Genomic DNA, 14,574 nt, shown 5'->3' on the forward strand with positions numbered 1-14,574 from the left:
ATTTTACCACATTAATTACATTTTGTGTGAAATAGAGTCAGAATCTTGGACGAGTGTTTTCGATTTCATGGCAACTCTCAGGTAAAAATCTTGAAAAGGGAAATCGATCGGAGACAAGTTCAGTACGTACGCAAATTTACAGACCAATATTCTACAAGCACTAAGGATAAAACAACTTTGTGACTACAAATTGATTGTAGATCACTTTGTTGATCCGGAATATAAAAAAAGAGTTTCCCACACTCACAACACTAGATTAAAAACTTAGGGCTCCTGTTTGTTCCCCGAATTACAAATTACTTCGGTGAGCGAACATTAAATTGCGTTGTTCCAAGATTGTTCAATGATCTCCCACAAACCATAATTAACATGAAAGATCTTCAAATGAAAAAAAAAGAACTGAATAAATATCTTCTAGATACTTTATAGTGCCTGTTTATAAATAAATTTGTAAAATATAAATAAAATAAATGTAATAACCTACCTTAAAAAAAATGTGTCCCACCGAAAAGTCTTTCGACTTAGAGCTAGGGTTTCCTAGGACAGCGGTGCCCGTATCTTAACGGCCGTAGTGAACGGTGATGCGGTGGATAGCCGTCGTAACGTCGACTAGAGAGTGGTTTTCTAGGGAAATGGTGTTAAATGGTGTTGATAACACCGTTTTCTTAGGAAACCACTCTCCAGTCACCGTTACGACGGCTGTCCACCGCATCACCGTTCACTACGGCCGTAAAGATACGGGCACCGCTGTCCTAGGAAACCCTAGCTTTAGTGGGTAACAAATCCTTGTATGTATTTTTTTTTAAAATTATAAAATAAACGCTGCTCTGCAGCACTGAAACTGAAAAAAATCAAACAAGCGGGGGTGAAAGCTTTTTATTTTATTTTATAAATTTATTCCATTTATAAGTATAAATATTTACTACCAGGGAATCTATATAAAACTAGTGAAAAGAAAATGAATGCGGAGCGTTCTCTGGTTAAAATAGTCTCCTATGGATATAATAGTTCTAAGATGGAGATTTTTTATCTTTTAAAGTATAAGTAGTTATTTACTAATATAAAAATAACAAAAAAAAACTAAAACTACTTAATTATAAATGCATAGCTAATCAAATTTAAGAAATTAATAATCGTTATTATATAAATATTATATATATGTGCTAAGAATACATAAGAATATGAATAATAAGTTTACCAATTAAATAAAGTAATACGTTTATTAATCTACATATATTTTTCAAAAAATCTCTCGCTACACTATTTATATGTGCAGTTATGATTATTTTAAAATTTATTTTACATTTCGAGTCTTCTATATTTGGCATTAAATCATGAAATATTTTTGGAGAAATTACATATTATTGTTTTTTACTAAAGGAGGTTGATACAAATGGGACAGTAGAGTTAATTTGTGTTGCTAAATTAGTGATTATATTTTGTTGGGTTCTTTTCACCACACTTAATTTATCATAAAATTTAAGCAGTAGGCACCTAACAAACAATTGTTTTCAATATCTTAAACTCAGCGAATAGATCTTCCGTTGGATACATTTTTGTGATATTTTCACTGGTTCAAGGATTGAACGAGAGCAACCTCCCCAAGCTAAATTGCAATATGATAGTTTGCTTTGGCAAAAAGCAAAGTAAATTTGTCTCATAAGTTGAGCATTCGAGATATTTCTTAGGCTTTTATAAATAATGTATGCTGCTTTCCGTATTTGCTTAGATATTTCTATAATTTGATATTTCCAGCTTAGTTTAGAATCTATTATGCACCTCCGGGTGCGGACAGGTTTATGACGATGATTAATTACATTTTATATTACAATAACCCACGATAAACTCAACTCTTTGGTGTAGTTATCTGAATAACTAACTAAAACATATTTGTCACTTTGTTCTTCCGCAGAGTAAAGTTTATAATATCGGAAATAAGTTTGCTAAATATATTATACGATATTTGCTTAGAGTTTATGAAGTGAAAGTGACCCACTGAGTTTTCCGATCACCACATCACCACTCAGCCGATCACACCATCTCCGAAGCAAACCTAAAGTGCCTACCTACGAGGCACGTTGACCTATAATATGCAGAATCACGTACCTGCTCAAGAGGCTAATGATTTAAAATGCGAAATGAAAACATTCGGCAATATCGGTGTCGTTAGGTAACCGCGTACCGCGTCTAGCAGAGTCAATAATACTCATTTTTATTTTTTTATTATTTTTATTTATTTATTTTTCAAAAGCATACATATTTAACATATAAATTATCAAGTCCTACTGAACTGCATAAAATGCAGTTCGTCAGCAGGTGCTTATAGTTAAGTTCTTATATACAGGGTGTTCTTTAAACCCTGTCACATCCGAAACCACGATGATCAGTATGGCCAAGAAGACATATTGGCATATTTAAAAATATTTATAAAGAAGAAAATTTGTAAAAATAAAACATTAAAAAGAACAAATGGTTGCTTACTTCTGCAGGGGAGAAGCGAGGGGGGCACGGCCGCGCGGTTAACGAAGTGTCAGACTCCCCCCTCACCCTCCTCGTTTCTCCATTGCAGAAGTTAGCAACCATTTGTTTTTATAAATATATATATATTTTTTAAATTTTATTCTTTCTAAAAATTAATTTTAATGTGTTTATATGTCTTCTTGCTCATACTAATCATCATGGTTTCGGATGTGACAAGGTTTAAAGAACAACCTGTATATACATAATCTTATCTCTTAAATTCTATTGTAATACTTACGTATATCTTCTACTTGGTTCACTGTCGTCCACGTACCTCACGTAAGATTTTTTCTCAATTGGTTTGGGTGTTGTGGTGTATTTTTAGTTACCCCTTTCCATATCCCCTCTATCCCACCTGCTGACAAGCCTCTAAATAGAGGGTTAGGGGTTATTTCTTTTTTTTTAAAGTTATTTAATGGTGGTATTTAGAAACTTTTTGTTTTTTGTGTCAAACATTTACAACTTTTTTTTATTGTTTTTTTAATTATTTGTGATTTCTCTTTTATTTTTATTATTGTTATCTTCAGTGGAAGAAAGTTTAAGTCTTCTAAATACAACTTCAAGATAAATATATTCGATAAAACCTTGCATAAAACAAAAGCGAGGTACAAATAACTTGCAACTATAATAAATAAAAAAAACGATGTAAATACCTAACGTCCTTTCCTAAATATAACAACATTTTTGTGGTAATTCTTTTTTGTCCATTTTTGTCTGAAACTTTCTTGTCTAAATGATCTAATACGCTCCTACAATAAGAAATGAAAAAAATGATGCGAATAAAGCTAAATTAAGTATAGATAAGTATATATATAATTCATACGTGAATCTACATAAAAATATTAGGTTTATTATATTACATATGAGTGGGAGAGCGGTAAAGCAGATAGTAAGTAATCTACTGAAAAGTACAGAAACCGACAACCGTAAAAATAAATATTTTATTAAAAATCGTACTCGTTTCCCTGTATGGGCCACTGCGACGAGAAGGAACCAACGCAAATAATAAAATAAGTATGGTTTAATAAGAACAGCACATTGAACTGGAGTGAAGGTAGACTGTAGTATTAAGAATATGTTCTTAAGTAAGGAGATGAAAGCGATGCGTCACAAGCAGAGAAAGCAGATTCCTGGACGCTGGCGTTGATCTGGTGATGGGAGGCGCCATCTCCGCTTCTGAGCTCATCATTCAGAAACTACAGGGGTTAGTATCCGGAAGTAAAATCGCTTTGAATACCTGCATACAAAAACATTAATTTGGAGTTTCTACTTGTGTATAGAACCATGTAATGATTATGCCTACAATACATATGTATTTGAATTTTCGCATAGGTACTCGTAATTTAACAAGGTGTTAATTACATGCCAAACGAAGAAGCCTGTATCAAAAGGCAGGAATTTATTTTGACCAACCAGTAATTGAATACAACACTTCTGGTCTTGATAGCTCCGATAAATTCGCAATCAATATATTATTTTTACAAATACAAATACAAATTCTTCTAAATCAGAGGCCCATCTGGTGTTGCTGTTTTACACAAATAATGCCGAATGACAATTTTTTCTTCCGGTATTAGCTTTCATCTGCTGACTCGGGGCGTATTGCTTTCTTCGTATTTTGTCGCCGTTAAACTAAATATGATAATGCAAAATAAGTAGAAAAAATCGAAAGTCGTTAAAATTATCTTGCGATACATTTTTTCCCCTTTTTACTACGTGGGTGTTGTTGAGAAAATATTTAGTATTTTCTGACAATGGGTGGCGAGAATAATATTCTCTCGACTCATTACCTTACATTTAATAACATTTTCGATCAGTTATGAATTTGCTATTGTATTAACATTGTTACAATATGTTTATTTACATTCCAAAAATAAGGAAGTATCCTAAATAATATATTGAAATGTGTCTTTTATTATTATTATTAAGGCTAACGTAAACAGCGCCACTTTCGTAATAATGGATAACGAATCGGCGATGGCTGACTGTTTCCTACAAGTCCATTATTAATATTGAATTTTATTTTGATAAGCCTTTACAGTAAGAAGTCGGAAAACTTTAGGTGAATCAAAGAATATTATTATAATATTTCTCTATTCGAAATGTGTTGATCGTAAACCGTAAGGTAAGTATTTTAGAAGTATAATATCTCTCTTTGCATGAAATCAGCTAACTTTTGTGTACGTACATTTTGAAGAGGCAATAATTAATAATTTAATAATTCCTTTTCTATAATTTATAAAAATAACAATTTAATTTAGGCCCATTTTAGAAAAATAAACTGAAAATCATAATTAGGCCGGTCATTTAACTAGCGCTCCCGCGCACTGCCGAAAACCGACTGATTTGAACGAATTAGAAAAACACACACGACTCATATTTACCTTGTGTATTGCATGGTACATGTATCTATCGTGCTACCTGGATGCTGTTGTCTCTTTTACACAAAAACCGGCCACAGAACAGCGTCACTGTCTTCCTTGTTATAAGTTATATACTTATGCTCTTTTTTATACAGTTAAACAGATTTATTGTTGTATTGGCATTACTTTCATCAATGTAATTATTCTTTGTATAGCAAATTTTTTTTATTCAAATCCTGCATATTTATACACATTTTACTTTCCAACCTGGTGTGAAAATGTCTGTTTGCAAATTACAAAAATACAGCTTCATAATTTAAAAAAAATAAGAGCGATATATCAAGTTATGTATCCTATGTAGACACGTGTTACATCATAACCAACAAGAGTTAAAAGTTATTTTAATGTTGTTAAAGATTTTACACCTACCAGAGTTTGCACAAAAACATTATATTTTCTGGATTCACAGAATAATATGATTAAGCTGCATAATTGTATACGTCGTTGTCATTTTCATTGACTTCGAATTGAATAATTAAAACATGAAATGCTGTACTTAATCATGAATTGTTTATCAATTTAAAAATAATTTACGTACACGAACTCTGGTGCGATAGGGGGGAGGAGCCACATTTAAGCCGAAGTGACAATACGCGGTGTGAGAAAGTGCATCTGGACAGCATGCAAAATGCAAGGTGGGTATTTATACCGATATTGATCTGCAGCACCGGAAACCATTGAATATTTCATTTGCAGAAGAAAGTAGGTCAAGGTAAACTTTTGTTATAATAAATAATGGCGACTTATAAATGTAAAAGTAACCTACCATTTCACGTCAACTAAAGAGCGCCACGATTTTAAGAAAGTGGAAACATTAATGCATAATCATTGATCTGTTTAATGTCTCATTTTGCTCAATTCTACATATAAACTTATACGAGGGCCCCGATTAAGAAGTTCTGTTGTTTGAAAAAATATATTTGTTAATAGACTATCAAACTTAAGCCTATTAAAAAAATACATATCATTATGTATCATTAAATATATTGCCTAATTGTGTATGTAGTAGATAAAGTAATTGTTATTTTTGTTAATTAACCATAATTATTGTTATTATTATTATTATTTATATTATCGTTTCATCAGCGTTTTACAAAATTTTGAATTTACTTTTATTTTATTTTAATTTTACTTCGCCGGTGCGTTGACTTCCCGTAAACATCACTCATCTATCGCAACACTCTAACATTGGCTGGTTCATAAGAACTCGTGACGTCATTTAAAGTAGTTCATTTAAATTAAAACCATTTTTATTAATTTTTCATACATTTTTGAAAAAAATCGCTGTACAATTAAACGCTCTAATTCTACAGCGCGTAAGAAATCATTTTTAGATACAATTTTACGTAGCACTGAACTTCCTTATTGTCTACTAAGTGAAACCGATTTTGCGGAACAGACTGTACTTATTTCAACAAATAAATAACAATAAGTAAGTTAGTTATAATTTTTTTTATGCTGTAACTTCCTGTAGCTCAATCACAAATAACTATCGACGTGCTTAAAAACATGCTAAGCATTTGAGCGATCACAATGAACAGTAATGAACATGCTTAAGTTATCGCAGTCATAAGTCAACGCGTGTGTAATCTCTAAGTCAACGCTCGTGTCGGTTTGTCTTTTGTTTTCCTCGTAAATAAATACAGTTCACTGGCGAAAAATCGGCGTTTACTATAAAAAATAATACAATATATTGCATTTGCAAAATAGTAAGGAGTATGTAATACCAAAAAGTGGAAATTAAATTACAATTACTATGGCGACTGCTTTTCTTGACATTTGGCTTGCCAACCGCCGCGCCGGCTAAATGCAATAAATAGCGTAATAAATAATAAATTAGTAAATAAATCAAAATAGCAGTTTTGAAATATTTTTATTATTTACACCGGGGAAATTCAAATATGTGATTGCGCAGCAGGATTATACGTCGCGAAACGTAAATATTTTGACATTTAATATTAGGTGTTCACGGATGTTGCATTGTGATCGCGAATACGATACACAACCTTGGTGAGAAATTTTTATCACGCCACTTATTAGCATGTCGATAGTTATTTGTGACTGAGCTACTGGGGGCTATCAAGCGAAACTAATATTAATTTTATTCAAACTTTGCAAAATTCAATGATCAAATTGCTCTTACATAAAGATGTTTACCGCCAGATTTCACTATATTTCACACCATATTTCAATATCATTAATGTATAAATCTGTAAATAAAATATCAGTTAGGGCTCTACTTTGGTACAACTTAATTTGTCAGCATATATCGCACTCAGAGTTTAAATACAAATTGGTATATGATGACCCCAGGGCTTGTATTCTGAACGCAAAAGGGCGCGTACAAAACGCATTTAAACGAGTATTTAAAAACGTAATAAATACACGTTAGCAGAGCGATCTCTTCGCTCGCAATTCCGTTCAGAATACCAGCCAAGGGGTGATATTCCGAACGCTCTCACGGCCGTAGAAAAAGCTTTTATCTCATGTTTTACATACGTAAACGCGAGATAAAAAAGTTCTACGGCCGCGAGAGCGGTTTAGAATAGCATCGCAGGTTTACTAGTATGGAATGGCTAACTATGGCGGCCTCTGTGGTGTAGTGGTCAAGACGCTTGACTCACGCACGGAAGGTTCCGAGTTTGGTTCCCGGTGAGAACACAATTTTTTTTTTAAAATGTGATTTTTCTCAAGCCTGGGTGCTCTGTGATTCACCACTGTAATTAGGCCTCCTGGCCTGTTGTGGTGCAAAAAAAATGTTTTTAAAAAATGTAAAAAATGTAAGCTGTTCCTAGATATCGTAATAAATATGTCAAAAGGACACTGCAATACAGTTTACCTAAGATGTGTAACATGCTACCAAACAATATAAGGAATAGTAAGTTAAATACAGTAGTGAGACGTATGCTCAAATTATGGTTCATGGAAAAAAGATTTTTTAATAATGATTGAAAAATCTTTTTTCCTGAGTGAGTTTTAATTTGTAATAATATAATCAAATATAAAATATGGTATAATATGTAATGGTTTTTAAATAAAAATATCATTAATGTAGGTTAAGTATAAAACACTCGAAGCAATATATTATAAGAAGCTGCCGACGAGTTGTATGCCTATACTTTAATTTTAAGATAATTGCGTAAATATTTTTGAAAAATAAATAAAAAAGTAAATATATTTCACAATACTTCAAATCGTCGTGATCGTAGAATAACGACGGATGTGCGAAAAAAGCGACATTGACTTTCTTTTACAATTGGTATTGAAAAGGCTTTATATTCCAGGTTTGAAACAAAAAATGTATGACCAACCCCAAGTATCAAAGAATATACACTTATACAGTAAATCTCTAATTATCTGGATTAATGAGTGCCAGATTTTAATGCTATTGAAATAATACAGCGAATCGGAATCACATTTAAAACTTACTTAAACATGTCCAGCTAAGTTAATTACACAATTAAATTTTAATTAAAAACGCCTCCTTTATTTTTTATTTCTTGATAACGACTAGATATTTGGCAATCTTGGTGATAAGAGTTAGGATAAACGGAGTTCTATTGTACTTTTGAACTTTTCAAGTTGACATAAAAAAAATTAACCACTCTCATGTAAATTTGAAGAAAATATTATATGTAGAAAAGATTTTTTAAGACAAGAATTAAAAACGTTCTTTTTTATTATTATTGTTATTTTATTTTTTTACGTATGTGGTTATTACCTATACGAATTGGTTTTTTACTGGTAGATACGCTTTTTTTCTGATATTTTTTACATTGTATTTACTTAAATGTATATAGAAAACTATAATTTGCCTTTAATTTAGGTTTATTAATGTAGGTTTCGGCTGAGCCGAAGTTTCGGCCGATATCATGACGAAATGTAATGGCAACTCTATAATGAAAATTAAATTTTAATTATTAAAAAATCTGAATTTAGCTGCGGAAAGGGAATGATGAATTTTTGTTTTCTTTAATTTTCTTCCTTTTTACCTATGTTTTTTTTCTACTCCATATTTTTATTTAATTTGGTTTTGTTTTTATTTTGCAGTAACTAAATTGATTTTTTGTTCTATTTGGAAAAGCATTTTTGTTTTTACTCTATTTTATGTAAAAAAAATGTATCTTGGGAAAATTTTTGAAAATAAGGAACTATTATTATTTTTATTTTTTTACAAATACATGCATATGATGTATGTAGTTATGTAGGTATACTAGACTGTTAAATGGATTTAGAATTACAATGTAATCTCAAGGGCACTGGATGGCCCTTTCTAAAAAATGCTAATTTAAACAATTAAATCAACGAAAATTCTAACCGTAATCTACTTGGTCAGCAGGTTATCGGTTTAACGATTTCGTTAAGTAATTCAATAGACAAGATTTTTTAAAAAGAGATCTTAAATACCCGAGCACAATATGTGTCTATCTTTTCAGTAATAACCTAATAACCCACACACGTGTGCGCTGGACCTCCCATTTAGAGGAACGGTGATGTTTGAAATAATTTGGAACACGTAAATAACAATGAATTCAAAACGCCCTTCGTGCAAAATGAAGGTTCAGTGATCTTTAAAATATAAAACAAATGTGGCAAAAGAACATTAAAATATTTAGTTTCATACAGATTAAATTTTTTGCCAACCTATCTTGGAAATGGTATTTATTTTGGAAATCATTCAGTCGTTAACAAAAAAAAAACAAGAATAAATAAAACAGTTAAAAAAAATATTCTCAGTTCCTTACATTGAGATAAAATATATAGAGATAGAACTCTATACAAATCTGAGCTAAATAGTCGTCTCCAAAGGAAAGGGGATGACCAGCGGAGGGAGTAAGTATTGTCACATCATATCACGTCAACTTTGACAAGCAAAACAAGTGGTACAGTAAAAAGCACGGACTTTTTACATCGGTCTACTGTAAGTTCTCTTCAGTATGTCGCTCCCTTCTACATACGCGTCACCTTTGTTTATCGTTTCACTATACGCCCGACTAACTGAGCAGGACAGAGACAGGAGATGGCTTACGACTGATAACATAAATAAAACGTTTTTTAACATTAAAATTGCTATTTTAACCTAGCCGGACCAAACGGGGAGATTCGAATCCCCTATATACCGATTTGGTCAATTTCACTTTACGTACATAAGCATTCGGAAAACTAACAAAAATTAATAAAATACACAAATGAGTAAAATATGTGTACGCGAAAACATGAATAAATTATTGCACAGTCATAAACACTTCCAACGTTTTATTCTCCTGATGCCATATACAAGTAGGCGCTGGGGTCGTTTGGTCCCCCCGTTCGGATCATGTGTAATTTTTGGATGCTTAGTGAGGGAAAGATTAAACAAGTATTGATTAAGATAAAAACATTATTTACCGGTGAAAGGTTATACCATCTATTTTTTCCTGATCGATTTGTGCAGATCTTAACGTACATTATGGGCATTTTATTAATTGCAAGGAGAAAAAGTAGCCGGGGAATGCTCGCAACTCGCAACAGACTTAAGCCCGTTCTATCAAACACATGCCAATTGGCCGCAAGTTGAGGGAACATATTTTGAACGCTCATGTTTAATTTAGATATGTACCTCAATGGTACCTTATATTTATAACGGATATATATATATATATATATATATATATATATATATATATATATATATATATATATATATATATATATATATATATATAACAGGTATTTATGTAAGAGAGAAATAGTCCTAAATATTAAAATAAATACTTTTTTACACGTGGAAACCATGCATTTTTCATTTATTATTGTTAATGAATATTCGTGTTTTTCTGTTTTCTCGCTTCTGTAATATATTTTATGTGGGTAGAATTAATGAAATAATTAGTGATAACAAAATAAATATATCGTAGTACCTACATACACGTATTGTTCAATGATTTTTTAATTATTTTTTTTATTATTAATAAAACAGATAATACAAAAAGTACATATTATACTCCCAGGTGTTTTAAAAAAAACTCATTTGGGACTGTACATAAAAAAAAAACATTTTTGTGACAATACATAATATCATACATAGTTAATACATCCGAAATAGTAAAAAAGACATTATTTCATAAGAAACATAAAACACAGTACTTTACACCATCTATATAAATTACATTAATAACTATCACTATCAAAAAGATTTAGGTAATATTTTTTTATTGCTTTCTGGATTTTTTATTCGATTTTTCGTGTTTTAGCTCATCGGGCAGTTTATTATATTCGGAATGGCCAATATTTTCCAAAGGCCTACTACCAAACTTTGTTGAGCGAAACTTAGACACATGAAGATTCTCTGGCTAACGCGTATTGTAATTGATAATAGGGAAATATAGAAAAATAAGGGACTATGAAACACCGTAGTGTAAAATTAAAAAAAATACCACTTATTAGTAGCATAGTTTGATCACCTGTTACATGAATATAAAGTAATCAGTCTTACGCTTCAGGTGCCTAGCACTCATTCGGGGTTTTGATTCTATTTTACACACAGAACTGTAATGAGGAACTTCAGCCCTACGGGAAATTGGATACAAAAAATGATTTCTTGCGGTAAAAATTAGAGCATTAAATTGTCCGGCAAAATTTCTTGAAAATGTACAAAAAAAATTGTAAAAAATATTTTAATAAAAACGCACTACTTTGAACGACGTCACTGGTTCATATGAACTTACCAATGAAAAGAGAGCTGTGAAGGATATCCGGTTAGTTTACCGTAAACGAACCAATCATAAGAACTGGCAGAGAAAAACCTCTGACGTCACACGCGGAGTTATTTCAGAAATACAAAACTTAAAAAAATCATAGTACTGATACTACGATAACTTGAAATATTTTTTTGGCTTAGTTTAATAGTTAAGTAAGATAAAATAGTTATTTAATGGGCCTGCCACACACTCGACGAGTGGCATGGGAAGTAGCGAGGAAAGGAGGCAGAAAAGCAGTGTGGCAACATTACTCGTCATGCCGCACGTCATGCTCCTCGTCGTGCCCATCGCTCCTTATTGTGTCGGTTTTTTAGCGCGAGTCAAAGGACCGGCAATACGAGCGCGAGTGGCCACATAATCGCGCGGTTGCAGTCTCGCAGTACGCATCGTACGCATAGAGCGCTCACACAAGACGCACGCGTCATTTTTGAATGATGTATATTTCTTTGAGAGACATTTTTTTATTTATTTGTTTTTTTACTATATTCAAAAGAGGTGAAACAAAGTATTGAAAAAAAAGGATAATTACATAGCAATGAAATACATATATTAACAGTAAAAATAGTTTAAAAAAAATCCCACAAAGGCATGGCCTGTTCGTGGGTATACAAGAAATGTTTATGAATTTTTGCTCCTATAATAAATAGACAGGTATAATATTTTTGTGTAATAAAAGAAAGAGAAAAGAAAATATTCTGTAAAAGATTTTAAGGTACTTTTTTATTTTATAGTAATTAAAAAAGGAAATAAAAATATTAAAAAAACATAAAAACATTCCATTTTAATATACATTGATATAATTAGCTGTACTAAAAATGCATAGCGCGCACGCTGTCACAGCTTCATCGTTCGTTGTGTAGAAAGACAAATGACAAGTGCGGAACGTCGCGATTAATTGCGCGAGTAGAGCAGTGTGTGGGCGGAGAGGGCAACATCGCGCGAAAGGGCGGCAGCGCGAGGAGCATGAGCATGAGCAGCGCAAGGAACATAGTGTGGCGGGGCTATAAGACATTGAACTTACTGATTCTTCATCCACCCGGATACAAAGAAAACTCTAGTGTATTTCGATTTTATAAAAAGTCCACAAATTCAAGGGTGGCATAGAATTCTAAAATAAAACAGAGTAAAAGTACAAAAAAGTTTATACTTAGTGGTATTTAAAATGATCACATTCAGTTATGTTATTCCCGATAAATTAATTAAGAAAGTATGTAATTGTAAAATAATGCATGTGTTGATCCAAGACACAAATATTTACGTATGAATCTAGGCCACTTTCTTTGTCGTTATCGAAACGGTACTCGATAAAACATGCTCAGGCGATACCTTTAACACATTTTAAATTAAAGCGGTTCTCGTTAAGTCAAACGGCTCATCCCGCAAGTTTTAAAACAAAAACTTGATAAAAAGATCCGCTGAATGTCTAAATTGATATCATCCCACAGCGCCGCATACCAGAAATCATTCATATTAGAAAAGTGGAACAATCTGGGACAAAAGTAGTTAGAAATCTTTAACGTGCCGCGAAATCTTTCAAGTGCAATGTCTTAGAAGCAGTAGAAATCTTCGCTTTTATTATATTAATCAATAAAATAATAACCAACAAATTAATATTTAAATACTAAAAAAACACCAGCGCTTGACGTCTTTTCTAACACTACAAACACAAGAATTTTTATTTTAAATGTTGATTTGTTTGGTAAATCATTTAAAATAAATTTTAAAGTAAAACAAATTAGGATTTTTACCAGACAGTGTTCATTTAATTGTATATTTATTGATTAATTCATGTTAGAAAATAAGCTTCTGTAAAATTACATACCGCAAATTATTTTCAAACAGTAAACAAATTAATTTAAAGAGAGTTTACTATATTATTATTGCAATTGTATGCGTGGGAAATTGAAATAATTCATACCTTTCTTATTAATTTAGAGCTGGTAAACTGGGAGCATCTGTATAAATGGTAATCCAGAATTATAACTTCGGTCACAACATTTAAAATGTCACAAAATCACAGTCGCACACCACCAAACCATCCAATTCACGTTTTTCAACTGACAGCGAAGTGAAGTTCGAAACAAGTTTGTATTTGCGAGAGCTGCGCGTGCGCGCTGGCGAGAGAGAGTTGTCATGGCGGCGAATTTCAAATATGGAAAAGTAAGATTATTTACTTTTATATATTTTACGTGCTTGCCATAAGCAAAACTTTTGGGAAAGAATAATAGATGGCGCTAACAAACGAAATGAAATAACGTGTTGAGTAAATTTATGTTACAATAAGTTAGTATTGTTACAATAATATGTCTTTATAATTTATAATATAATTAAAAATGAAACTACGTACATTTAAATGAATGCAATACAAGTGGGTATTTGTTATCATCATTTCCTTGCTCCCAAGAGGATCTTTGCGTAAGTAGGATTTCACTGTTAAATAATATATTTATCAAAATATTGGTAAACCACACGGTCAAAAGAGTTAAAATTTATGAATATTAAGTGTTTCATAAAATGCCATACGAAGGCGTCAAATATTTAAAATTTATTAATTAAAAATAGTACACAATAAGTACTCGTATGTTGTATAAAAGTCTTCTTCTCCCAAAGTTTTTTTTATTTATTACCGAGCGTGTATTTTTAGTAATTTGTATCTGATTTTCACAATTCTCTGAGAAGGGTTGCGGTCCCGTGTAAGTGTAGCGAAATCTAAATCAAGAGGTCCATGGTTCGAACCCCACAATAAAACAACTCGTTTTTCATTTTTACGTGGTTATTTACGGCCAACAAAAATGTTTTCAAATGTGAAATATTTGGGTAAATCGTAAAAACACAAGTATTTCCTTAAAAACATTTTTTTAAATACTTAAGTAATGTGTGTCTGTTTCCCC

At 31.8% G+C, this 14,574-nt stretch overlaps 1 protein-coding gene across 2 annotated transcripts in view; it reads right to left on the minus strand.

The window, feature by feature from the left end:
* LOC148280603 (sphingomyelin phosphodiesterase) overlaps positions 1 to 13,748 on the minus strand; it is a 100,896-nt gene extending 87,148 nt beyond the window's left edge. For both annotated transcript variants that reach the window (XM_088228119.1, XM_088228120.1), the window contains exon 1: positions 13,602 to 13,748. The gene's annotated coding sequence lies outside the window, so the exon portion shown is untranslated. The remainder of the gene's footprint in view (positions 1 to 13,601) is intronic.
* Between the last annotated feature and the right edge of the window lie 826 nt (positions 13,749 to 14,574).

The sequence above is a fragment of the Micrasema longulum genome, unplaced genomic scaffold, assembly GCF_059751315.1.
Source record: "Micrasema longulum isolate JH-2025_06_02 unplaced genomic scaffold, ASM5975131v1 h1tg000561l, whole genome shotgun sequence".
Lineage (NCBI taxonomy): Eukaryota > Metazoa > Arthropoda > Insecta > Trichoptera > Brachycentridae > Micrasema > Micrasema longulum.